Source organism: Anas platyrhynchos, chromosome 36 (assembly GCF_047663525.1).
Source record: "Anas platyrhynchos isolate ZD024472 breed Pekin duck chromosome 36, IASCAAS_PekinDuck_T2T, whole genome shotgun sequence".
Lineage (NCBI taxonomy): Eukaryota > Metazoa > Chordata > Aves > Anseriformes > Anatidae > Anas > Anas platyrhynchos.
This window is the reverse complement of record NC_092624.1, coordinates 5,091,486-5,118,406: the sequence shown is the minus strand read 5'-3', so window position 1 is coordinate 5,118,406 and position 26,921 is coordinate 5,091,486. Positions and strand designations below refer to the sequence as shown.

The 26,921-nt window shown below is 44.7% G+C and overlaps 1 pseudogene; it reads right to left on the bottom strand.

Annotated features, from left to right (window-relative positions):
- Positions 1-14,782: 14,782 nt before the first annotated feature.
- Positions 14,783-25,149, bottom strand: LOC113842154 (ATPase family AAA domain-containing protein 2-like; annotated as a pseudogene).
- Between the last annotated feature and the right edge of the window lie 1,772 nt (positions 25,150-26,921).

Genomic DNA, 26,921 nt, shown 5'->3' with positions numbered 1-26,921 from the left:
TCCCCGAAAAGCAGGACGTTTTATTGTCTATGTAACATCTCCTTTGAAGGCTCGAGCATGAGATACACCAGGTTTAAAATCTCAAGACACGGATCTGCCACCACAGAAGCAATACATTTCATCTACTAAGCCTAAATACCGTATTTTGCCTCCTCTGTAGGTTTAAAAAAACACGGCCATGCTTGAAGGAATGCATTCTCAGATATTCTATGTATTTACAGTGCTTTAATTAATACCACAGACATGTTGTGCTGTTTAGGGGAATTTGCAATTACATTTTCATTTCCAACCAAAAGCAGCCTGACACAAATTTGGAGCAAAAGGAACTAATCATCTGGAAGCCGGGATATGCATCATTTGCCATTTTCTAAGAAAATGACAAAAATATAAAACCCCAGCAGTCTGAGAACGTGAGCGCTGAGGTAAAGGCCTGATCAAACAAACGCGCACAACTATGATTTGTCCTTTTAACTCAGCAAAAGTCTGCAAACTGCCATGGTAGCAAATGAGGAGAAGGAGCTGGTATTTACAGAAGTTGCAGCTGAAGATTCAGATAAACCATTCGGGTCGATGCTCCCTTCCTGCAGGTTTAAGCTGCGGTCACATCGCCTATTTCAAACCCTTTTGATTTCTACCAGTCACCCCAGATCCCACCTATTTTGCACGTTTTCCAATCAATGAATTCGCTACATGATTTCTGGGGCACAAGAGCAGGCCTGGTGAAGAGGAGCATGCCTGGTGCCATCATTCAATCAAATCAAAAGCGTCCAGGAGAAGCCCGGGGTGTGGTACTCACAGGGAATGTTTGCGAGCGGCCAAGTTCAGCAGAAGAGAATAGGCAGGACTGGAAGCCCAGGGGAACAAGATGCATCTGTTGTTGCAGGCAGCCCCAGCAAAATGTTACAGCTTCACTAGCCTGGGGCATGATCCCCCCTTCCCTTTTCACAGCCAAGTACAATATTAGCTTGCCTTTTCTTTTTTTTTTTATTATTATTATTATTTTTATTTCTTTTTGCCATCGTCAGGCTGAGGCTGGCTGAGAATATTTTGTGTCTAGACTAATAAATGTTTGTGCAGATTTTGCAAGAGCGGCTTATGGGAACAGAATCCACTTTTTGTTTTCTGCTGGAGGAAAAAAAATAAAATAAAAATAAAGGAGGAGCATTAAAAGCAACCAAGCACCCCCGTGCATTTGTTTGAAATTGCATATTACGGTGCTGCTATTTTATGTGCAATCAATACATAATTTGGAAGAAAAAAATGCTTTTAAAATTCAGAGCTATCCCTGAGCAGCTAAGGTTCTCTTGGAAACTGAAGGAGGAGTCTGAAATTATTGTTCTTTTGTTTGCCTCCCCCAGTGGGAAAGGCAGCACACAAGTAGAAACCACTGTGCTTTGAGGCGGCATGAATCATTAAGAATAAAGATTCCTCCCCCCTCTCCCCCTCCAATTAAACATGAGATATTAAAACTGAATCTAGGACAAAGGTAAACTAAACAGACTCCTTCCTTCCCAGGCAGTCAGTGGGTTAAATCAAATATCAAAGGGGCAACATCAACCTTATAACTTCCTCTGCTGAAATTAAAAAAAAAAATAAAGGTAACTTCTATTTTGCCTGCCCCGACCCCAATCGCATCGCCCGAATGGGTGCAAACTGCTGGGATATGTGAGGGCCCAAGCCTACATTTTCCCTTTTTCATATTTGTTGGAGGAGGGCAGGGTATCTCCAGATGAAATGGCTGACCGAGCTTTTTATTTCCTCGCTTTGGGTGGAAATGACTGAATCTTTCCAGGCAGTGGAGCAGTGCTCGACCGGCTCCCTCGGCCTCCCCGCGTGGGAAGAGCTCTGCCGGGAGCAGCCCGCGTAACCCTCAGATGCCAGCCCCATCAGGATTAGGTCCAGCAATGGGATGTTGGCTCCTCTAAGTGAGGACGCATCCTCTCGAAACACATACACAGAGATTTAAATGAGATATTCCCAAGAACACCTGCCTATTCTTTCAGCACATGTGCAAAGAGTAAATTCATTTTACTTCATTCCTCTTTTTCTCAACTCTCCCCTCCTTCCTCCAGAAGGAAACAGCCAAGCAATATTAGCAGGGCCTTCCTTTTCCCCTGGTGGAGTCCAAGAACGCGAGAATTGAGAAAAGCGACTTGTCAGGAATCAAGTTTAAGAAGAGTGTTTGTGGACTGCGAGGTAAAATACCGGAAGCTGTAATCAGAAACACAACTTTTAACTAAAAAAAGCTTCTTTCCATTGTAAATTATTCCAGTTAGTGAAATAACAAATTAGTTCTCTGCTCAGCCACAGCCTCCTCCACCAAATTTAAGTAGAACCTGCAAAGAACCTGCAAAGAAGTCAAAGTTGTAAAACATTTGTCAGATGCAAGGGGCAGCGTTGCGTGGGTTAGCATCACGCTCAGATGCCCACAGTACCAACAGGTGCTTTCTTTCCAGAGGCACTGGCTCCTCCACGAGTTCCCCGCACGAAGAACTGAAGAAGCTGCAGGCAGGGTGAGCCTTCCTCAGTCCTCATCCTCACAGCAAGGAGTACTGGGGATGGGGAGCTGTGTTTCGGCTTGCTAAGAAGCAGAAACCCCCCGAGTTTTCAGGCGGGCTCTGCTCAGCTCCCCTTGTGACTGCTGCTCGGGACACGACCCTGCCTTGCTCAGCACCCTCGACTCCAGCAGGTGCTGCTGCTGGCAGCTGCCCTATGTATACAAAAAAAGAAGAAACCAACACAGTATTTTCCTGCTTTTAAGTATATCCCAAAGATTTACTAGGCATTGTGACGTTCTGCAGAAGCCCACAGCTGTAACTAAGGTTTGTGGGGTGTAGAGGGGCTGGGGGCTAAACAAGGCCAAGAAGAGCCACATCTCCTCCCCGTTTGTCTCCCCTGAACTCTTTTTAGGACATCCAACATTCCCAGATCTCGTTTTGTCCCAGTGACCAAACAGGAGCCTGGCACTCATGCACTACGCCTTAAAACCTCTACAAACCGTGCGCCTAAGTCACAGCACTCATTATAAGCCGGCAGCTCTTTCTGGTCTCACAAACTATATGTGGCTTGAGAGATGCTCTCCAGATTCAGGGCGCTGAACACCTGCAGCCTTTGCCATAACCATGACAAAGTTCAGGAGCTCCCTGCTGGCTCCAAGGCTGGCTCCAGCAGCGGCTTCAAGCTGTGGGTCAAGAAGGCCAAGACACCCAACGAGAACCTGCAACACCAAGTGGCTTTCTGGAACGGCTCCAAACACAACTGGAAGCCTGTTGGTTTTTTTGGAAGTGAGCTCTTGTGGACCTGTTAGGTGCAAGCAGAAGTCAAACTCTCAAAGCATGTTTGCATCATTAAGCTCTCCATGATCTATCTCCAAGGTCTTCTAAGAGCTAGTAGCAACGTGGTCAGAGTTCTTGCCTGTTTTTCCCTTCACGTTCTTCCACGTCAGCAGCCCTGTGCTCCCTTTGGGCTGACTTCCAGAGCTGGGTAGAAAGGATCCCCTGGAAGCAGAGATGCTGCTTTATGCAACACCTTGCAGCTCACTGCACTCTGAAGGGTACACGAAAAGAGGTGAGTGGTCCTGGTGTGGTTCCTTCCAGCTCTCAGAAAGGCAAGAGAACTGGAAATGAACCATCAGCCAAAGGGAGGCACGGCGCAGCCTTGCGAAATGCCATCTGGCTGCTACAGGATAAGGAAAGGAGGCATTTTTGGTGGCTCCCATCTCCACAGAAAAAGAAACAACTATTTATGCAGCAGAGTGGTTGGAGTATTTCAGGAGGCCCTGAGCTACCCCAAAAACCAACAACGAAACCACAAACCAAACCGAAACCAAACCAAACTAACATGATGGACTGCAATAAAAGATGAAAATCAGAATTAATACTACCAATGACAATAAAGATGTTGAAAACTTGAGTCATCACATCCCTTGTGTAGACTGCAGGAGGAAGCACCTTTAGTGCCTGATGTGACAGTGTCAGAAAGTTAATTAATAACACCACAAAACTGGATTCCTGTGAGCACACACTCGGCAAAGGTGATACAACCGACAGCCGGACTTGAACACTGATACTGGTACCTGACTGGGAAACAGCGAGGAAACAAAGGGAGGAGGGGAAACCGTGCTATCCTGAAAATTGCATCACTTGTTTACAAGTCACCGGCAACTCCGAGGCAAACCATCTCGGGCATTTATGGATCAGTGACCTCACGTCTCTGGCACAGGACGGAGAGGGAATACCGACCGTGAGTTCACAGAAGGGAATAGCGCGTCCAGGCCCTCCTGCACTCCGCCAAATGTGGTCAGAATGTCCCCTCCCCTCATCACCCCAAAACTTATCACGTAGGACTTCTATTAAACAGACCCCAAAGAGCTCGTTCTGTCAAGTTTGCAACAGGCTCAGCATTTCTCAAAATTAGAGAGGCTAACTTCATAATATACAAAAATACTGCATCTGGCACAGGGGAATTCTCAGCTAGACTTCAGCCTTGAGACAAAGCGAAACTGACCATAGAAATAGAGATTGGCCAGAGCTCAGCCACAAGAGAGTATGCCTCCGTTATATTTATTATGTGCAAACAGAACTAGAAAAACAGTTTACACTGACTTGCTGCTTTAGAAGTTAGTTCCATAAAGATGGAAGAAATTCTCAACTCAAACTTGAAGAAAGCATCAGACTTCAAAACCAGTCATAGATCTTTGAAGTAAGACTGTTATGAATTCAGAAGTCACATCCAAACAAAAAGATCATTTATATTAATGGTAACTAGATTAAAAAAAAATTAATCCTGTCCCTCAGGCTTTGTAAGTGACTGGGGGAAAAACAGCGCAAGGATAGTAATAAGCCTAAGTGAAACACCACAAACTGCTAAGGGAAGCAAAAGACCCAAAGAAACAGCCTTTTTGGTACATTAGGAACAAAAGGAATCCTAACAACAGCACAAAGTCCATCACTTGACAGAAATTCTTCAGCGTAGAGAAATTTACAAAAGGCAGAACCGTTCAAAACCAAGCTCTAACAGGCTCCAGGGACGCATGGACACGCAGCGATAAACATCGGTTTTCCCAGTAATAACCAGCAGAGATAAATGACGACAATTACGGCTAGCAAACGGAGCGCTGGATGCAGCTGAAGCAGGCACAGGTCATCGAGGGCTTGGCAAGAGAAGAGAGAGCCCAGGAGAGCCACAAGAAGCATTCAAGGAGTAGGAAAGCCTCACAAAGAGAATGCGTGCCCTACCTCCAAGTGTTATGTCTCAAACTTGTCTTTGTTAAACAAGCACAGTGCACAGGTGCTTTACGGAAATGCAAAGGGCTTTTTGGCTGAGGAAAGCTAGTAAGACTGCCAGCCTGAAGTTAGCAGTCACCTCGTTTAGAAAAAATGGCACCTCCTTCTAACGAGCTCCGGAGAACCCAATTAACAGCATAACTGGAAGAGGCTGCCTTGCTGGCAATGTTTCAAGATGGTAACAAATGGGTTTTCTACATAATGTCTGCTTGTTCGGGGAGGTTTGGACTTACAGCCTATGGCATTTAGGTCCTGGGGTTTGCCTCATACAGGTTGTTCTCCACAGCTGGACCAGGTTCCTCAGAGCACCCACCAGCTCCTCGTGCGTGAAACCCCTCTGAGCAAACACCAACACAGCACAGGCTGCTGCTTAACACCAGCAGCGCAGCTTTCCAAACTCCCCTCTCCTTTCCCCCTCCAGCGGGCTGCTCGTGTTCACCTCAGGCCTTCCACAACAAAGCCCCCTTTGCACGGATCGCCGTGCACTTTGACAGCCCCAAGGCGCTCTCTGGGGCGCCTGTCCTGGCTGGGACCGCCACCTCAGCCTTGACTCACCCTTCAACGAAGCCAAACTCCTCCGTCAAGCCTGACAGGGAGCCCCAGCACCTACCGGGCAGCGCTGACAGCCGCAGCCTCTCCGCTCCCTCAGCGCCCCGCCGCCGCCTCCATTAGGTGCCTCGCCCCGCCGGCTGCCGATCTCCAGCGCCGCGCAGCACCTGGGGGTCAGCCGGGCATCAGGGCGGCCCCTGGTACCGCAAAAGCCCCCGGCACCGCAAAACCCCCCGGCAGGGCTGGGGACATGGCCCCGCTCCCCTCCCACCGCCACACCGAGCGCGTGTGTGTATATATAGAGGGGGGGGGAGCCCGGTCTCGGCTGGCTCCGTCCCGTTTCAAGGCACGGAAAGCGAAGTTGCTCGCCCTGCCCGTGTGCCCCCCATACCCCCGGCTCTGTCACAGCCCAACCGCGCCCCGTTCCCCCCTCACAGAGCCGGGGAAGGGGTGCTCGCAGCCGCCCCTCTCCTCAGGGCCGGCCGGGGGAGCGCCTCGCCTTCTCCCCGGGGGTCTCCCGTGGCCGCTTGGGGTCGCCTCCCGCAGCCGCCTCGCCCCCCTCTCCTCTCAGCCCCGCCGCCTGCCTCCTCCTCCGCCGCCGCCGTTTTGTGTCTCTGGGAGTCGTCCGCTGCCGGCGGGGCGGGCGCTGAGCCGTCCCCGAGTCCCAGCTCCGCCGGCCGCCCGGGCCCTCGCCTCGCAGCCCGCGGCACCCACTCGCATCCTCCTGGCACCTCGCAGCTTCCCCCCCCGTCCCCGGGAGGGTTTGAGAGCCGGGCAGGGCCAGGCAGCGGCGGGCCGTGGTGCCTCAGCCTCCCCCGGCAGGGAGCGGGGCGGAGCCACTCCGCCCGGCAGGCGGCGGCCGGCCCGGCCCGGCTCGGCTCGCCTCGGCTCAGGGCATAAAGGCGCTGAGGGCGCCCGGCTCCCCGACCTCGGCTTCTTCTCCAGCCCCGAGTTCCCCTCAGGTGCCCGGTGCTGAGGGAGGAATGCCCTCCGGGGCTGGCTGGGACACCCCCAAAACCTTTGGAGAAAAAACAAACAAACAGCGAACAAACAAAAAACCCGCCTCCAACCCCCTTTTTTTCCACCTCCAAGTTGAATAAAGAGGAGCTCTTCCTTCAGTACGTGTCCAGATATCTTAGTCTACGCTTCGCTTTAACTCCCACTACGTACTTCTCTTCAATACCGCTGCTTTTAGCAATGTTTTTACCTCAGACGCTAAAAGTTGATCTTTTCCCCAAGTCAGAAAAAACAGAATGGGGCTTCTGGGAACCCTTAGCTGTGACAGCTGTTCATGTCCAACCGAGATTTACACCTTTATATATATTTAACTGTGAAGGTCTTCTTCTCTCCAGACTAATAACGGGGAGAAGTTTGCCCAAAACTTTGAAGAGCAAAAGTTTTGATGCCAGGAACGCTCCTGCTTCCTCGTTGCCTGTCATTCCCTTTTAAGTATGAAATTTTCCAGTTGCAATGCAATGAGCTGACTGTGGTTCCAGAGGTAAAGATGCATTTAGGATACCAGGTTTTCAACATCGTCTTGAAGTGGATAAGAAGAAACACATTTTTGCCTCAGTGATATTTTTTTTTCCTCTCCTTTGCCTGGAGATGCAATGAAAGCTTCCTGTTGTCCGCTCAACACAGGCATCTTCTTCACGGTAGCTTTTTAAATACAGTGCTAACAACACAGCTCTTTGTTCCCTTCTGTACATCTACTGAAACGCAGATTAGGTGCCAGGCGTAGGTCAGTCTTGGAAAAAGCTGCCACCCCTAACACACTGACGGAAACGTCGGCATTGAGTTGCACCTGGCTCACGATTTGCCAGTGTTTGCCTAGAAAGCTCCATGGTTTATATAGCATAGATAGATCCTGAAACAATTGAGAAAAGTTAGACTTGGAGCACTGTGTCCAGCAGTTCTGGGCTCCCCAGTACAAAAAAGACAGGGGTCTCCTGGAAAGAGTCCAGCGGAGGGCAACAAAGACGATAATGGGGCCTGGAGCATCTCCCCTGTGAGGAAAGGCTGAGAGACCCGGGGCTGTTCAGCCTGGAGAAAAGACTGAGAGGGGATCTCCTCAATGTGTATAAATATCTGAGATGTGGTGGACAGAGGGATTTGGCCAACCTCTTTTCAGTGGTTTGTGGGGACAGGACAAGGGGCAATGGCCACAAAATGGAGCCCAGGAAGCTCCGCACCAACATGTGAAAGAACTTCTTCACGGTGAGGGTGACGGAGCACTGGGACAGGCAGCCCAGGGAGGTTGTGGAGTCTCCTTCTCTGGAGATATTCAAGGCCCATCTGGATGCCTACCTGGGCAACCTGCTCTAAGGAACCTGCTTTGGCAGGGGAGTTGGACCCGATGATCTCTGCAGGTCCCTTCCAACCCCTACAATTCTAACAAAAAGGACTGGTTCATATTCATACTGGTGCCACAGTGGTGGAAGACGCTTATTAGACTGGCCTAGAAACCTGAAGTAATGTGCTCAGGAGTGCTAGCTAGTATCCCAAAAACTCAGCCCTGTAGAATGCAGTCACGGGAGAAAGATGACAATGCACTTACAACAGATTAGGAAAAAAGCTAGGAAGCAGAAATGGATATTTTTATGGTGTACTCTTTTGAGCACCTCAGAAGTTCTTGTCACCTGTCTTGTCTGTGATTCCTCAACTTCATGTTCATTATATAAAGGATTTCTCAAAAAGTCATTTTAGAGAACAAGAAAAGCAAACCATATACACAATCCCATTAAAAATGTCAAGCATAGATAAAAAACATCATACGATGGGTGAGCAATGTCTGACGGGTAGGGCTCAGAGGGTTATGGTAAATGGGGCTACATCAGGCTGGTGGCTGGTCACCAGTGGGGTCCCCCAGGGCTCCGTTTTAGGGCCAGTTCTTTTCAATGCTTTTATAAACAATTTGGATGTAGGACTAGAAGGTGTTTTGAGCAAATTTGCTGATGACACTAAACTTGAAGTTGTTGACTGTTGAGGGTGGAAAGGCCTTGCAGAGAGATCTGGACAGATTGGAGAGCTGGGCGATCACCAACCGCATGAAGTTTTACAAGAGCAAGTGCCGGGTCCTGCACCGGGGACGGGGCAACCCTGGTTATATGTACAGACTGGGCGATGAGATGCTGGAGAGCAGCCCTACAGAGACGGATCTAGGGGGGTCGTGGTTGACAGCAAGTTGAGTATGAGCCAGCAGTGTGCCCTGGCAGCCAGGAGGGCCAACCATACCCTGGGGTGCATCAAGCACAGCACTGCTAATCGGTTGAGGGAGGTGATTGTCCTGCACTGCTCCGCGCTGTGCGGCCTCACCTCGAGCACTGTGTGCAGTTCTGGGCACCACAGTACAAAAAGAACATTAAACTGTTGGAGAGTGTCCAGAGAAGAGCTACGAAGATGGTGAAGGGCCTTGAGGGGAAGACATATGAGGAGTGGCTGAGGGCACTGGGCCCGTGCGGCCTGGAAAGGAGCAGGCTGAGGGGAGACCTCATCGCGGTCTACAGCTTCCTCATGAAAGAATCATAGAAACACAAGGTTGGAAAGGACCCACAAGATCATCTAGTCCAACCATCCTTCTATTACCATTACTACCTATTACTAAAATAGCAGTAAGCACAAATGAAAGCTTAAGAACACTTTCTATTACTATAAAAATAAATAATTTGTAATACATGGTTAGTAATATTTAGCAAACAGTGTGCTACCACCATCACAACGGCCTATTACCCCTTCTAGCTTCAGAGGCATCCTTACACATCCAAAATAGAGAGGAGGATATAAACTATATGGATCTCTCTCAGCAGTGGTTTCACAACAATTAGAAGGAAGAAACAGTTGCTGAGAAGCCACAACAAGCTCAAGTTAATTTCTGGACTTTGAATAATTACTCCTTAAGTTCTCTCTCTCTCCATACAGTAGAGCACGCTCCTGACTAACTTGTACAGTGCACTCTGAATAGGAGAGATTTGTTTGCCTAAGCTAAAGGAAGAAATAGAAAACCAAGAAAGCTACTTAACTTTTAACACTTAAATTAAATGTTAAGTTACAAAAGTTCACAGGCCATGAGATAACATAAATAAATCCCTTCTCGAGCTAAAAGATCTCATTTTTTTTTTCAGGAGCGGCCTCCCTGAATCTAAATAATCCTCTCACAGGCAGAACAGAGTGTCCGTTCTAACTCTTTATCAGATGTGGAAGAAGAGATCGAGATGACCAGTGCCTAAAAAAAAGAGGCACTCTCTTTTCAAGGCAGACTGATCGGCACAACAAATTTCATCTGTTCTCAAGCACAAGCAACTCTAAGATAAATGGGTTCAAGGATCTTCAATGTGAAGAGTGAATATCCAAGCGTATACTGGGAACACCTGACTTGGACCATGGACGCCTCACACAGATTTCTGAGGAGTTCGGACAACTCCGAAATCATCTTTTACAGGAAGAGACCAGAGAATTTGACTCAGTGTAAAACTGGCACAGGCAGAAATCTCCCCAATTACAGATGCTCAAGCGCATTAGTTAAAAAGAGATTAGAGTGTGACTAGAGAGAAGTCTCAAACTCTTGTTATATACTTAAATTTCTCTCCAAGGATGGAACAACTGCTATCACCGTGCATGACTGGCTGTAGAGGGAGAGAGCGAGTGAAAGACTTAGAAAAGCACCTTCCCTTCGTAGTCCTCCCGCTCCCAAAATGGTTCCCAAGGAAAACTACTGACAGACTAAGGTTAACTGCTTTGAAAGGGCTGTGTGGGTGGACCCATTGTCTTCAAGTTCAAGCTTTTTCCTGCAGAAACTGCCAACAGTTATGCCAAATATAACAATTGTTTTGCAAGGTGGATAAACGTCTTCCAGACTGAAAGGGAGAAGTCGTACTGTTGTTGTCTGTGCACAGACAGCTAAGCAGTGAAGAGCAATGCTAAACAACCACGATACCCCAGAACACACAAATACTGCGTAACAGTGACAGAAAGTGCTAGAATTCAAAACAAAAATTACCTTCACCAAATCGGTTTTGTCGTAGTCTTCTCTCTGGTTGTAAATACACTGATTAATGACGCCATATACTTTTTCCAGGTGATAAATGTCAAATCCCTTCGTTATCTCAGTGACAAAGCATAACAATTTCTGAAGACAACAATGGAGCAAAACAACAACTTTAGAATAGTACCAGATCCTTTGAATACGCTCTATATGTTTTCAGAGGTTGAACAGTAACAATACAAGTGAGAGCCTACTTTTACTTACGCTATTAAATAAAATGTGACACTTCAGAGAACAGATTAAATATCCCATGAGATTTCAGCAGGGAAAATGAGTTAATTTTTCATATTTCAGAGAAAGGAAAGGCTGAAATTTCGGACAATCTTTTACTACTAACCAATCTATCACATCAGTGGTTGTAATTGTAAGTCGACTGCTCCCAAAGCAGCAGGGAATGACACGATCCTCTTTGTAGGACAGCTGCTGCCACAGCAAAGCCACTGTTGCATTTCATTAGAGAAGCATTGCAGCAGCGTGGGGCACTGTAAAAAGGCTGCAGATCTTGTAGATACAGCTGTGCCAGCTGGAAAAGGAAGCACCCTTAGGTGATTACCTTTACCCACGTGTGCCATGCCTACAACTCTGCTGGCAGAACAGATTGCTCAAACGCCCAGAGCAAAGGTGGATTAGTTTGCTCAATCCTACCTTTAAATTCAGGGGTGGGTAAATAGCAAAGCGACTGCTTGTAGCAATCACCTCTCTCTCACACAGTCATTTCTATTACCAAAGATGCAGAGATGATAATCTCTGGCACAGCAACAGTGACAAGCTAGTGGCAGCACCTTCTTCCACTGCCACAGCTGTCCATTACCTGTGTGAGCCTGCAAGCATGTAGCTTTAGGGAGCAGCCATACCAAATGGAAATACTACTGCCCCCTGGAAATAATGCTGCTTATCATCTTATCAGCAAACTCTGCCTCCTTCATATATATATATATATATATATATATATATATATATACACACACACACACACACACAATATAAGAAATTCTAATACTGCACTTTCAAGGAATTTCAGAAAAGTAGTCACTTCTCCATGGCTAGCTAGTTTACGTCAACCTGCTAACTTCAGGTTTAATATCATCACTGCAAGAAATAAAGATCCTTTTCAGGTTCTTAGTACATCAAAGCATGAAAAAAAATCCCCAAATAAAAGCCCTCAAACCCATCATAAGAATTATGAATCATTAAAATGATATCCATAATAGTACTAGCAGGTTGTCAGTGTGGTATTTTAAAATTCAGCAAGGCCTTTTGTCTTAAAAATTAGGCAAAGCATCTGTCTCCTAAACTACAGATGACCAGAAGCAAATGGTAGCCTACAGAAATCTCCATGAGGTGTGGAAACTAAACAGTCACAGTGCATTAAAGGCTGAATTATTTCACTATCTGTATGTCCTTCCAATTAATTGTTTTAATTGGCATTGGTTAACAATGGGCTTAATTTGCAATTTTACATGACGCAGGAATATGTCCTATTTGAGCATTAAAAAAAAGCTGAAATTAGACATACTTTGAGCTCATAGCGATCCACAATAACTATGTAGTCTGTCTCCGTAGGGACTTGTACAGTGTTCTCATCACTTATCTGTTGTTGGTCTTCTTCCCAAGAACGTTCAGGAGTCACCGCTTGAAATGCCCAGGAATCTGGAAGGACACAGATTTCTTCAGTCAGGTTTTCTGTTTATCTAGAATACAGTCTCAGTGAAGTATCCTGTACCTGCCAAACAGTCTCTTTCTACAAATACAGAGACAGAATTGTTATCGTCTTCACTGAGAAATACTTGGCTTCTCCCTTCTTTCCAGCTAAAGTCACTGCTCCACAAAAATTAGAAACTAAGACAAAAAAAGCAAACAAAAATACCCACAAACAAACCAAAAGCACTAATGAAAAGCTTAATAGTGGAAAAAAATAGTCATGTTGCCAATTCAGGTTAGGGAACACATCTTAGAGTACAACATTAGGGCTTAAGTCTCCTATTCCACATGTTACTCTGGATCCACGCATCTTGAAGTGCAGCTTTTTCACCTAAGCTGCTCGTTATTGGAAAGCACCTCGTACAATAAAAGAATGTCAGTGACTGCTGGCTTTCAGTTAGGTACCATTAGAAAAAAACAGACTTCAGAATCAAAAAAACAGCACCTACAGAAACATGCGGGCTTGGCTTGCACAATTAGAGGAGCAACATCATTACGGAATAAACTGTGTGGTGACTTTTGAGAGCTGTAACAGAAAAAATAGAGTGAAATTGAAGGCTAAAGCTAATAAATAGTGCAATCCTCCTCAGCAAGAATAAGGTGCTAAAGGATCCGTTGGACTTCTCCCTTACCATTTGAACTTGGATTTTCATTAGTTATCGTTCCCCATCTTGGTGGGGAATATCCACAAAGCTTAGCACTTTCCTTTTCAGTGTTAAGTTTTACTTGACAGATGTCAGAAACATGTTTGTCCACAAACTCTTCTTCATCACTATCGTTTTGGTCATCTGTTGGTACTCTGTTCTCTGTATCGAATTGAGAACTCCTTCTTCGCTTTGCTGCAGCATGCGCACAGTTGTTCCTTCTGCACTTTCTTTCTGACGCACCTACAAAGAGACAGCATAAAAAAGTAATCCAAAACATAACCAAAAGAATTCTTTCTTCAAAATCCATTATCTTCATCTTACTTGACTGACAAGGAAAACAAAGGAACTGAGCTACCACTGCCTACATATGCTGAGAAAAGAGTTGAAAGTTAATGGGGTCAGTTTGCTATTAAGATTAAAAACAAGCAAACAAACCACACACACTGCTATGGAATTTCATTCACTAAACAGTCACTTTCAGGATTTTACATGCTGAGGATTCTTACTTTGGATTGGCAGTATTAATACAACGTGAGGTTATTTGATAAAGTCACTGTCTTACTGCATGAACTAATACAGATGAACATCATAAAAGCCTCTGGAAATAAGCTCTCCTTCGAGTCTGGTATCAAGCTGAAGACTTCAAAAGCTGAATACATGTTTGGAAGAGATTAATTAATGAGACAATTTTAAGGGAATATTCAAAGGAGAAAAAACGTGAAGACTTATACCTCGTATGCTTCCTGATTCGGTAAACCTTTTGTGAAAAAACAAACTTTGTGGTTTTGCCCAACATTCGTAGTATTCATATAGTATTGCAAAAGGATATGGGTGGAGTCCATGGCAAAATTCCCACTCTCACTAGTTAGACTTCCCTCCTTCAACTGGAAATCACAGTATGAGGTAGCTAAGATTTTAGCATTTGGGGAAGGGAGGGGTGGAGTGGGGGTAAAAATACCATTTTGCATAATTAAAAACTAGTTAAGTATTCAGAAACTGCCATCCACAACATTTTTTACCTCAAGAATTAGCAATTTAGGGGCGACTAAATGGCAATTGGGCCGTCAAAGTTTTTGTTTGTTTGTTTTGTTTTATTTTGTTTTTGTTTTTTGTTTTTTATATTGTAAACCAACTTTCTTTGAACTTTAATTCATAACTATATTGAACGGATGACCTCTGGATTTCTCTCTCACATTCTGAAGTAAATTTGAAAACAAAATACCTCTGGCATAAAGAGCCAGGCATCAGAGACACCTGTTGCGTCTCAAGAACAGAGAAGGTATGAATGACAAGAGCAGCTGAATAAAATGCAACTTACCATTAGAAATGGGTGTACTGGCATCTACAGGTGCCGCTGTCATCGCCTCATTTTCATTACTCTCTTCATCTGGTTTGTCGTCTTCAGTAGCAGGGTTCTGCTGTGGTGACTTGGAGTTGTCACATGGAGCACATGCTGGAGAGGTGCGACCTTGCATTAAAGAATAGATACCAAAGATCTTCGTTGTGCATTTTCAGTTACAAATGCAGAGACAAGTCTTAAAATCAGATTCTTTAATTTGTTCACAAAGTCGTCCAAACTCTGTATCCATTTTGTTCCTCACCATTGAATATGCAGTGTCTTGCAAAACATAGGCTCTGTGACAATCTGAAATTTTACAGACTTTAACTGAATGTTGTCTACCAACCAATGAAACTGTTTTGATCACAGAAAAAAATTGCTTTCTTCATAGGTTGGTTCCGAAAGGTTATCTCAGTGAATATTTTCAGCATATCAACATAGAAGTTAATTAAAACAAAAGCACTAGCTCCTTGGGAACATTTATATCACAATTCCATGCCCAAGTAGCAAAATGGTAAAATATTTACAATGTGGTAAGAGATGTTCTCTGTGGATGTCCAAAATCATCGAATCCATCCAAAGTCTATTGTCCGCACACAGCATTTATCCATCTATACGTTTGACAGATTTTTTAAACTAGGGCTAAAAAGCACATCCTCACTTGTAGATCTTTGATCTGGGTAGTACTCTAAGGCATTGTTACAGATTAGATCGATGTCCTTCAGATAGTCTCCTGCAGCGGGGTACTGGCACGAGTCAATTTGAGTCAGAACTGTTGAAAGATCCATCGGCTCTTTAATCCTTGTGGCATAGTCAGGTACCTGCAGATCAAATACAAGCATTCAGAGGTTTTCTTAACCTTGCACACTGTCTACCAAAATTACTCTGAAAACTTTAAATAAACGACTTCCTAAAAACCCTGAACATTTGCGATGCATCAGAAGATGCTGAAATTAACCAGTTTGCTTCTCAAAAATGGAAGGGCTCTTTCAACTGGCATTAGAGCTGCTAGGAGAGGACAACAAGAAGTAGGGAGGTCAGAAGCACGTGCATGGTACAGAAGAAACACTGAGGGTGGGAGATTCATTTCACTTTGCTTCAGAAAATCACAACAGTGAAAGCTGAGTAAGCCATCCGACATTCTTTTTGCTGTCGACATTGAGGAAAAGGTGCATGAATTGCACCTGTGAAGTACCTATTGCAGGCATCTACTTTAGAATGAGATAACTGGGCCCAGAGGTGCTGGTTTCTTCCCTCAGACCATAAGAGGAGCCTAATGACTAGTTCAGATGAAGACATACGTATCTGTCTAGATTTTTCACAGCTCAAGAACCTAGGAGAAAAGGGGAAGAAAAGCCAGTGGATGCCCACGTGAAGAGGCCTTTGCTGATCCGCAGGTATAGTCAAGTTACACCTGTCTTTGAAATATACGCCCCTAGTTTAGGCTTATCTAATCAATTAAGGAGAAAAAGCGATCTAAGCAGCCTATTGGAGGAAAAAGAAAACACACTGCACTTATGGTTGATTCCTCTTGAGGAGTTCCAGATGAAACAGAGAACAGGATCTCAAAACTTATTTTTACAAACGGCTGCTCCTATTCCTGTTCCCACAGGAACTGACAGTCCAATAAAGGGCTTTAGACTTCATTAAAGTAGTCCTGTAAGTACTGTTTGTAATTATAAGGAAAGATCTCTGTGCTTTTCAGTGCTGTGACATGCCTACATATCAAAGCCTTTTCACGAACAGACTGTGTTGGCATTTGGACTGGCTTCTTAGAATGAAACCAGGGCTTTCAGCGAATAATCCGATAAGAGACATCTGAGAGTCAGCAGAAGTAAAAGCACTGCCTCTGCTTCTTGCAAAATCCTAATAGTGCAGCCCTAAAAACAAAGTTGAACCTTCCCCAAAACGCTGAGAAATACGAACGCTGAGAAGTTACAGACACACACAGATCAGCACTAGTTTACCTTCTGTGGGTCAACGGGCTTTGCAAATTCCCTGAAACGTCTGTCAGTGGCAAGTCTGTGAGTAACGTCCCTCAAGAAAATTCTAAGTTCACGCAAGGTATCCTCCTCTTCCTCCTCCAGCATCCCTACTTCTTCCTCTTGTGGCTTCTGAGGCTCAGCTGGTGGTGCTACAGGCAGGACTTCCAATGTCCGATCAACTTCAATTAATCAGGAAAAATTAGCCAATTTACAGTACTCAAATACAAGCATATGACAAAATTACTGACAGAAAATGACCACCAAAGCAAATCCCAAAGAGCTAGTAACTTCGATAGGAAAGTTTTAGATGTACTTCTTATATCCTCCTCACCTGTTTTCTTTACAGGAGGCTTAGCCACTTGATTTAGAATTAGGTCCTCAAAAAAAGCTGCTCTCTCTGCCCTACCAGGCAACTCAATATTGCACACTTCTCCAAATTCCTTATTAAATAATTTTTGGATCTAAAGCAGAAGGAGGAAAGACATTTCAGATTTAAGGCCACAAAAACTCATCTTCTATTCCAAAAAGATGAGTACCTTTTAAAATGAATAATAACCTGAAGAACACAAACTGAAAAAAGTTATCTTCCTGGCCTTAAATGGCTACATTTTCACAGGCTGGCATGGCAAATTCAAATATCACCTTTAAGAATCACCTGTAGAATTAAATCTTGGTGAAGGGATTGTACGCTACACTGATAAAGTAATGGCTTTCACCACATCCAACATCGCTTCCTTTGTATTTACTGGCCCTGCTGCATCCTTTACTTAGAACCTTTATGGCTACAGAGGGAAGAGAAAGGCTTCAGCAGACAAGTGAGGGCTTTTTGCTGAGTTTTTATTTCTCTACCAAAAGGTGTCTGAAGTAGCTAGTACCTCTACATCTTCCTCCATTTTCAATTTCTAGTATTAAAAGGTAGGTAAGGAATTTCACTACTTATTTTAGAAGGAATTTAGAACCTGTACAAAAACTTCTGTGGGAACTCAAGCACTTTCAAAGCAGTTGATAATAAACACATCTAGGTAAGACCTGTTCTCTTCCCCCAGTAACTGAGACAAAATAATCGGAATGAGAACAGCGTGTTCCTCTTTTGGGCACCTTCCCTTAATGTAAACTCTCAGAAGTCAATGAAGTTCTGCATGTACTTTTACTACAGTTTATTTAGGAATACAACTAGAATTCCATTCCAAAGTTACTTGAGCAGTAATTGGAACTCAGCTTTCCAGCTGAGCAGAAATTGGAACTCAGCTTTCCAGCTTGGAAAGCTTTGGCCTATATGAAGAAAGAAACTGATTTTTTTTTTTTTTTTTTAATCAAAGTGTTTCAATTCTCTACTAAATCGCATTATTAGCAGTTTACCCAACATAGCATGGAATGGCAGACTGTCAGAAGAAATCTCTTCAGTAAAAACATCTTCTTGTCATTTCAAGCACTGCATATTCTTGACTGAACCACTTTGTAGCCACCAGAATTATTGTATTAATTTATTATTTGCATGCATGAGAAGGGGGTGAAAGTCACTTGCTTGACTCAGAAAAAACCTTAAGCAGATGCTTTCACAGTATTCTTTTTCTCTAAGCAAATTTTAAGTGATTTGTTAGGGTGCCTGAGTAATAACAGTAGGCATTTAAGAAAGCGCAGCATTTTGATGCTGAAAGCATTCATAAATTACAAGACACTGAAGAAATGGTAAGAAAAGTATTGACAAATACCTCTTCTGGGAGATCTGAGTGACGTACATCAGACGTAGCAAGCAGCAAAACTGGCGAAAATGCTGGAAGAGTTAGAGTTAGAATAGTAAGTTTCAAGGCAGGTCCAACGTTGTCCCACCATAAATGGATATCTGGGACATAAATTATGCTTGGTGCTGTCTTCTGAGCATTTCGGATCAGCTAGTGAAAAGGAAAGCTTGGGTAAGAAAACTAAAACACGTAGAATAACCTGTTAATACATAGCTACATAGCCACCTGACTGCCCCATGAAAGGAAACTATGTGAACAGAGTGGCAAGCATCCTTTCACATAAGGAATTTCTCTGTGCACCCTTTCAGATTACCAGTATTCGAAGAACTCTAGTCAGAAGATGGGAAGGAATATGGCCACAGCCACAATCATCACATAACAAAGAAAGGAAATGTCCCTCTTATGGGACACATCAGTATTCAGTCGTGTAACATGTCTGTCCTTACTTGTATGGCTCTCAAATGTTCCCACTAAAGGTAAAAATATTTAAAGGTAGTGATGCCAAACAATAAAATGGATTTCCTGCCTAAAAGTAAAACCACCAGATCTGTTTATTTTTTCTAGTTAAAACCACATCAGCGTGCATTTTTTCTAGTTAAAACCACATCAGCGTGCAAATGAAGTGTTTAGTGAATGTTAATGCTTTTATTGCACATACTGCAACGGCACAAGTTGTGTATGTCCGTGTGAAAACAAAATAAACAGAAGCCCCAAACCTTGGTTGCCTTACTAATACAATTTAGAAGAAGGCTACAAAAAGTAGCCGACATGCAGTCTGATACAGAGCCACCTACTGGGAGCACACAGTCTTCGGAGGCAATGAGAACTACTTTCTGGATCCCAGGGAGATGAGCAGCATTTCTTTCCAATAAGAGATGTTTATTAGCAACACCGCCCAGCTTCCTGAGCTGCTAGCAACATCATCACTGTAAAATTGGGTATGGAAAATGTGGACATGTACAACATCCAGATTGTTTGTGGTTTTGTCTAAAAGAAAAGGGGATTTTCAGACAGAAGCAAACGTCCCAGCACATTAAAACAACGCCACCTCCATTACCAATGAATTTTGCTCACCTTACTTGCAACTCGATTGATCCTTTACATACAGTCAGTGAATCCGATGAGAATAAAAAGAAAAAAGGTACCTGTCTGCAGATCTCTTCTGGCGGTGCAACGTTTGTAAGCAGAACAGAAAGGTCCAGGGTGTGAACGGAAAACTTCTCCAAAGCGTGCAACACCACGGGTGCCACGTAAGAAACCTGGCCGTACCCTTCTTTTCCTACTATTAGCAGACGGGGCCGGCGTGATGTTGGTTCACAGAAAGCACTCCTAGAACAAGAGTAAAGAAAACAAGTTTATAAATGAGGTGCTGAATAGACACACACAGATGTTCCAAGTAATTTTCCTATAGACTTACTTTTCCATCCCCAAATAATCCAAATGGTAGCGGTACATTAAATACATGTAAGATTTCCAGTTAAGTTATTCAGTCATTCCAATTGTTTCATCTTCTTCCCTTGTGTTTCCTATTCTTTACTGAACCAAGACTGCAAATTAATATCCCTGCAATCTTGCTTTACTACTAGGAAATAAATTTGTGAGGAGCATTTGTTTCCCCACTACAATCAGGCTGTACCTTTGCTGGCTTAAATCAAAGATGCTAGAGACTTCGCCTTGCTCTAGAGGACAGAAAATCTTCTGGACAGCACAGCAATAGAAACTGAGAAAAATCACTGATCCAGCTGTGACAACATGATCTAACTTTCCAACAGTGGGCTTGCATGACTTCCATACTAAAATACCACAAGATTAACACAACTTGGTGGCTTAACAAATAAAGACACCATTCAGATTTTTCTCAAGGTGTTTTAACAAGCCATTTCTCAGTTTTCTTTCTGCTACATAATTCACCATTGGTTTAAGAATCCTGGAAAACAGAAGGGCAAAAGGTGGCAACACAAACCCATAAAGTTGGGGTATTTTTAGCTAAAAGGACAGACAGGACATTTATGTGGTCTTGAGTCTTTCAAAGAATGCCATGGATTAAGTCAACGTGTTCTGGTAGTCTACGGATCACTTTGGCTTAGGAAGAGAAGCCTGGGCTTTTCAATTTGGTCATTCAGAGCAACTTCATTACCACTTTAGTCCCTTCACCCTTTCTCCTTGTGAATACCAAGCACCCCTTCAACACACAAACTTGATGTTACCCCTTCGTCTACCACCCCTCGCACTTTTAACAGCTGGAACTGTTTACAAAGACTCAGCAGTCCTGAGAATCTAAACATAACACGGATCTATCTTTCTTTACCTGCTGAAACAGAGGCGTTTTTTTTCTCTGGTCCGTCAGGCATTCCCTCTTTTAATTCATCTCCAGAAACCAAGGATGCATCGTCATCACTGTCGAACGTATCATCTTGTAAAATAGGATTTAAATGGTCTGAAAGACAAAAGAGGTTTGTTAACTTTCCTGAATAGCCTTTGTCTCGTTCTCTTACATGAATACAGCTTCTAAATCAGTGCCAAAACCCTTTCTTCATTTGAGAGCACACACTGAAAGCTATTTCCTAGAGTTCATCCCACCACAGATCTAAGGAGATGGCACAAGGCCCTACAAAGCTGTACTAAGTCCCACTGATGTGTACGTATAAGGTACGCTACTCTTGGTGATTTTTTTCTCCCCCTTAGAATAAAGGAGATTACAAACAATTTCCGCAGTTGCTAAATAGCTAAAAACAAACAAACAAACAAACAAACAAAAAAAAAAAACAAGACCATTTCTTTCTGGAGGAGGTTCCCACAATGAAAGCACGGGGATTAAGGATGTGATGGCCACAGAATTCCATTCATCTAGTAAATATCAGTGCTAATTGATCTCACGTGCACATGTATAGTACGATCTACAAACATTTAAATTAGGAGACTGGTTAAAAACGATGATAGCTAAAACAATATTTAGCTTAGACCAGTTATACTTGTATCCTGGTCCCGACATTCTTCAGAAAGGAATTAGAAACATTGACCTAGAAATGCTTCCCCTCCAAATATCTGAGTTTTGATTTTTTAAAGAAAAATAGGTGCCTTATACTTCAAACCTCAAGTCAACCTCTACAAATGCTAATTATCTTAGCTGCCGTCAGAAGCAGGATGCTTCAGTAGAGAACGCATCGTCCTTTACTGTGTATTGAATCATTCAGGGCTTCCATTTGGCATTTCAGTTTCGAATCCAGAATAAAACCTATGCGTTATCTTCCAGACATGCCCAAAAGAAAGACATGCACATGCAAATAATAAAATTCTACCATCATTATGTCTGAAAGGTTTAAGTTGATTGCACAAACCACAAGTTTTTGCTTTAGCAGAATTATAAAGAAGTGGATGCTGTGGTTATACCTTGCTGTCGGTCCTCCTTTAGTGCGAGCTGTGCATGCAGGAAGATCTTCTGCACAACTTGTAAAATATTCGCTACTGATCTTTTAAAAAGTGGCTTGAAAATGGGTGATAGTGCTTGTCCGGGTGAAGCCACGATCCTGTTTGATGCCGGAACAACCTTCTTCAGAGCCATGAAAAAGTCCTTTGCTTTTATTCCCTACTTGCATAAATCTGAGGATAGCATCGACGTAGAGAGCACAGTGCAGCTTCAGTACATAAAGATTTGATATCTGCACCACAGTATCCTAACAAACAAAAATCAAACGTTACATCAGTCAAGGCCCAGGTTTACAACATGCAACATTTAAACAATTTGTAATGCCAAAACCAAACAGGTTAACAGGGAATTCAAAGTGCTACCGCTCTGCAGGGAAGTTTCATGTTGCGCACTGTCTGATATCCTGCGCTTATGCAGCTGAAGCAGACTCCTCATCAAAAACTATACTCTTGAGGAAGATGCCCCAGAACCATTTAACGTTTTCAGACAACAAAAAGAACGACAACAAAGAGTAAATAGATGAAAGCATCTAACTCTGATTGCTATGAAGGCGTGCCAGCTGCCTCGTTGACTAGTTGTGCAGCAAGGCACAAGAGCTTGGGTACTGCCTGGTACAAGCTAAGGTTCTTTACAACTTGCTCACAAGCAAGAATCCATTTTGGTTTCAGTCTTACCAATGCATTTCTCAGCTAGTTCATCAAGCAACATGTCCGGTGGCTTACGGGTCCAGTCATGAGTATGAATCTTGAAAATTTCTTTTCTAGCCTGGAAGCAAAATCATTGCGTTTTAGCTTGTCCCAAGTTTTCCTTAAAAATACCAACAAGAAACAAACAAACCAAAAAGCAAACAAACAAACAAACAAACAAACAAACAGTCCTCCTTGAAAACCCCTCATCTATTAATACGCTTTTCTTACTTGCTCAACTTTCAAGTATTTTACAGTTATTTAATATACACTCTGCATTTTCAACCAGGAAATTGAATATTTCTTATTTGTTATACTGAACTTTTTCTAGGAACCTACAATGAAAGAAAAGGCATTTATAGCTTCAATAACAAGTTTCCAAAATACGAGACCTAATGACCCAGAGGAAAATACTGTAATGAAAAATTTATCCAGAAACATTTCTTTGTTGTCCAAAAAACTTCTCTAAAACTTAGCAAGCTTTCATTGTGACAGTCTCATTACTTCATCACATTTGCTTTTCAGTCAGTAAATGCACAGAAAGCACTTCTGGCACAATGCTTCAAATTGCTACAATTACTATAAAGAAGAAAATAATTATGACTCAAACGACTACCACTGATCCGGGGCACAATCAAATGCAAACACGTCCCCTATTCATTCATAAGTGAAGGATTGAGACCAAAAACACAACTTCATGATGAAAACGCCCAAGTGGACTAAATAATTAAGCAAACAGGTACAACTTTGCAGTGTCTCCACATATCACTCTTTTGTTCAAGTTGTCAATTATTTTTTTTTCCTATAAAGTTGGACTTTGCCATGGTAGAACTAACGTTGAATTTAAGTTCTCACCTCTTTATTTGGCAAGTTGAAGAGGAACTCTCTGCCAAAGCGTCCTGGTCTTCGTAAAGCAGGATCTATAGAATCCAGTCTGTTGGTAGCTCCGATTACCACGATCTCCCCTCTGTTATCTGTGCCATCCATAAGCGTCAGAAGAGTTGAAACAATGGAACTAATAGAAAAATATAGTTTTTATTTACTGGTTCAGTAAATGTTATTACATTCCACGTGACTTTCTTGATGCCGGAACAACCTTCTTCCTAGTAGTCATTCAAAAGTAAGAAAAAAATAGTCTACCAAGTCGGGGTTTTTTTTGGTTTGATAATAAATCTGCAGACTGGTAAGTCATCAAGCACTTCAAGACTGTTTGATATAATCTCTACAGGAGGAACAGCCAGTGTTGGAAATGAAAAAAAGCAGCCCGTTTCTTCAGAGTCTTAAGCCTATGCTACTAGGAAAAAAAAAAAAAAAACAAACAAAACAAAACAAGAGGAGAGGAGAACAACAGCGGGAAATTTACCTATTCTCCAGGTGTTCAATTGCAAAGCCTCCTCTGGAGGATCAACAGCTGTGAATTCAGCGTGCTTAGGAGAAATCAGATCTACGTCTGAACCACAACTATTTCAGCAGTATCACTACCATGTTACTCTGAAGAAGCAGTCAGCACCCTTTCTATGTTAGGAAATAGCTGAACAGAGTCTGTTATTCACATGAAGTAGTCAGGCAGGTTTCTTTAGGAAGGCTGGGTTTCACTAGAACATTACTAGCCTGTAAGCCTCATGGCATCACCTTCCATCTTGACTGCTAAACCTCCTTGTCCCCTACTATCTTCTTTGCCAAGGTACAGCTGTCCACATTTACTTTTCCTACTTGGCTGGACTGAATTTAAGAAGGGATCTTGCATCTAAGAAAGGGAACAAAAGTTGCTGCCCAGCAGCCTCTGGCTCAGGGAGGAGTGGGAAAGCTCTGTGCAGCCCCCAAGGGCCGTGCAGCAGGAGGCAGGAGGTGCTCCAGGCTCACAGCAGCAGTTCCCTTGCGGCCTGTGCAGGGAGAGGCCCCTGGTGGAGCAGGCTGTCCCCCTGCAGCCCATGGGTCCCCCGTGGAGCAGATCTCCACGCTGCAGCCCCCCTGTGGCTGGAGGAGCCCCCGGTGGAGCAGGTGGCTGTGGCCTGGAGGAGACCGCGGCCTGTGGAGAGCCCCCGCAGGAGCAGGCCCCGGGCTGGACTGGAACAGGCTGTGCTGAGCCTGCTTTGCCCGTGACGCTCCTTGTGGAGTGATCTCCCTGTCCTTCTGGCAGCCCTTGAGCCCTTTCCAGCCTCTTTTCTCCCCTTGGCGTTGGAGGAGGGGCAGGGAGAGAGTGCTTGTGCTGGAGTTCAGCTGCCCAGCTGAGGAAAACCACCATGGTTTGCTCTCTCTTGCCGCTGCTGCAACACGCTGGTAGCAGCCAGCAGCGTCTGTTCTTTGAGCCTCAGCAAGCCCACAGCATCTTCCTTGAAGGGATCCCTTTCCTTCACGCCTGCCAGGCGCCGCCTCCAGAGGCTGAGGGCTTGTGCCCCGTTTGCAAGCGCTTTCTCAGTGCCCCCTTCCCCAGAGAAGGATCCCAGCTGCTTGGCTTCCCTGCCCTCTGCTGCCAGGCTCCCGCAGCTGCTATCCCAGCAGCGCAGCAGCCAGCTGACAATGTGCCCGCCTGGAGGACAGCTGCAATCTTGTCCCATGGCTCGCAGCTCGCCCAGGGATGGGGATCACCTGCTTGCTGCTGCTTTTCTCTCTGCTCTCCTTTCCAACAGCCTCCTGTTCCCTGGGATGGCCCTACCTTGGGGTAGGCTGCCTTGCCTTCCTCTTGCTCCTTCCCCTTCTTGGGAGGACTTTCTGCCCTTCCGAAACGAGATGACTTCTGCATGCATTCCTTCCCCTTGTGTGTATTGGCGCCTGAGACAGCACCGGGGTAGTCCCCGGAGCCAGCTCTTAGGGCCTGTGCCAGGCTTGGAGGGGCTGCAGGGAACATGCCAGGGGCTCGAGGGGCTGCAGGGCGAGTGACAAGGCTTTGAGGGGCCTCAGGTCCCAGCGCAGTGGTTGAAGTCGATGCAGGGAACATCAGAGTTGTTGGAGGGGCTGCAGGTAAAATGCCAGGGGTTGAGGGGGCTGCAGGGTGCTGAGTCACAGCTTTGCATCAGGTCAAGACGCATTTTCCTAGAACCATCCATTTCCTCCTGAAGGGGCTGAATAGCATGGAACGGTCTTCAAAATGCACAGAGCAGACAACAGCAAACGTAGGGATGCTGCTACCAAGTAGGTAACTATTTTGTTGCTGTTGTTAACATTGTTTCACAACAACAGATGCAAACATGATAAGATTAAATAATAATCATTATAATTTTATAGTAATAAAACAATGCCATACTGTACAACACAGTCAATAAAGTGGATTGAATGCAATAAAAATAAAACCCATTTATCCCATCCCAATGAGTTCCTATCCCCATCATTACTTCCCATCCCACTGATCATTTCCTATCCCAACAACGTCCCAGTTCTGATCCCAAGGCTGAATTCCCAACTCCCACCCACCCATCCAGCCAGCCATGCACCCATTTTCTGCATTTTCAGGTCACAAGACTCTGATGAAGGCCACCTCAGCCTTTTCCCCGAAAAAAAAGCTGCTCTTTATTGTGAAAAACTTCACTTTTGCACAACACTGCAGACCCAGCCAAGATGGTCCTGCAAGACAAGGTGAAACAAACATACAAAACCCATATGGATGTAAATTGGTTCATCTAAACAAATTCCTACCACGAAATCCTGATCCTCAATCTCAGCACCGATGAAAAAAGAGGATACAGTTCCCTCCTCCAAGGTCCCTCTCTGCCCCTGCTCCCCGTGGGCTCCTCTCCATGGCTGCAGCTGCGGCCCGGGGCCTGCTCCTGCGGGGGCTCTCCACAGGCCGCAGCCTCCTCCAGGCCACAGCCACCTGCTCCACCGGGGGCTCCTCCACCCACAGGGGGGCAGCAGCGTGGAGATCTGCTCCATGGGGGACCCATGGGTGCAGGGGGACAGCCTGCTCCACCAGGGGCCTCTCCCTGCACAGCCCGCAGGGGAACTGCTGCTGTGAGCCTGGAGCACCTCCTGCCTCCTGCTGCACTCACCTTGGGGGCTGCAGGGCTGCTTCTCACTCCTTGCTCTTCCAGCTTCTGTTGTGCAGCAGTATTTCCCCCTGCTTACATCTGCTCTCCCAGAGGTGCAAACAACATCGCTTATTGGCTCAGCTCTGGCAAGCGCCGGGGCCCTTTTGGAGCTATCTGGAGCTGGCTGTTGTCTGGATTGTTCTCACAGACGCCATCCCTGCAGGCCCCTGCTACCAAACCCTTGCCACGTAAATCCGATCGAAGTGTATGCAGCAATTACAAAGCCGCTGTGCTTTGGGCTGTCACGATCCTTCTGCAAGTGCAGGGGAGGTGCAGGGTTGCTTTGCATTTCCAAAAGGAGGAAGAAAGCCTCCAACCCCACTGGACCTCAGCCACTTGCAGGATCCAAGCAACGCTCCCCACTTTCAGTTATCTCCCTCCCATGCACACAGTGGGAGCAAGGTTGAACAAGCACATTTTTGAAAATGTTTATCTTAATGAAGAATAAAAGAAGTCTACAACACCCAATCCCTCTGTGCACCCAAGGCAAAAAT